Below are 1,405 nucleotides of genomic sequence, written 5' to 3'. Positions count from 1 at the left end.
GCAAACTGATAAGGCAAACTGCTCCAGGGCGAAAAGCAGAAGCCTACTAAAACCCTGAAGAAAAAAGAGGCAATCCAAATGCCTGATTCACAGACTGCAACTCTTGCAAAACTTTTAAAAGCAGTCTCACTCCCTCCACTGAAGGATCAATTGGAAGAAATCCCACTGAAAACCTGTGGGAGACAACAAAAGTGGTGCAACCAGCACTTCATAGAATAAAAACTAAAACTCCACCTGAATAAGTTAATGCAATTAAACTCTTGTTTCACTCAGACATATTTTTTTTTTGGGAAGTTTGTTTCTTTCCTCTTTTCTAGGAATATCAAATGTCCCAACATCAAAGGTAAAGAAAGCAGTTTGAGAGCAAGGAAACTGCAAGCAGCAAAATCACACCAAAATGTGATAACCATTGCTTCACTGTCACTTTGTGTTAGCCCCAAAAAGTTTTACTTCTTTTTTAGTAATCGGTCTAGTGGGCCAAATTTTTACTTTATAAGAACCTACCAACACATGAGATGGAGCTGTGTGAAAACCAATGAAATTTAAAGTGTCACCATAATTGCTCGCATTGTCAGTTGGTTAATGTTTGTAATTTGTTTGTGTTTTCATTGCAAGTGACTTGGTGAAAGATCAAATAGTAGTTAAAGCATTCTACATATTCTTGAGTTTCATTTTTGTCTGACTTGTTTTGTCTTTTTACTGAAAAATGGTGGGGTTAAGGTCTTATAGATGTATAATTTGTCTCAACCAGTGTTATCCTGAGAGTTGGTATAAGAATTTATACATATTTGAAATCCTCCAAATATGGACTAACCTTCCCAGTTCTGCCTCAGAAGGCTTCAAAATTATTATAATCTGGCTAAATTTTTTGGATTTTCTAATTAGTAAATTAAAGAATCTTGAAAAAACACAAGCAAATGCTACATGAGAAATGATTGAATCCCCCTTCCTAAACCAAGAGGGATACAGAAAAGCCTTCTACCAGCTCTCAAACTAAAGTGCTGTTCAATCTCATGCCATATGTCTTAAGAGGAAAAAAAAAAAAGAAAACAACAAACTGAGTTTGAAAGAGAATTCATTTCATTTTTAATCCCACCAAAAATAAAGCCACAGTTTCTAGTTTGTGTCAAGATTAAATGACAAGAGTGCTATAATCTGTCTCCTGAAAAACAGAGCAAAGCCCTGATATAAAGATATGTTTGCATGAGAACATTTTGTATGAAAATGTTTTGTGTGTTAGTTTTGTATCATAAAAACTAATCCTTCATAATCTACAGAATTATACAGCAAAGTAAGAATATTATTATAACAAAAACTGTATAAAGAAGCTACAACCAAAGAAGCCTCCCTGAAGATACCTGACTAGGACTTTAAAGTGTAAGTTAAACCACTAAGATTAGATAAA

The sequence above is a fragment of the Corvus brachyrhynchos genome, unplaced genomic scaffold (genome assembly GCF_000691975.1).
Source record: "Corvus brachyrhynchos isolate BGI_N302 unplaced genomic scaffold, ASM69197v1 scaffold69, whole genome shotgun sequence".
Lineage (NCBI taxonomy): Eukaryota > Metazoa > Chordata > Aves > Passeriformes > Corvidae > Corvus > Corvus brachyrhynchos.
The sequence above is the reverse complement of the archived record's forward strand: the minus strand, read 5'-3'. Positions refer to the sequence as shown.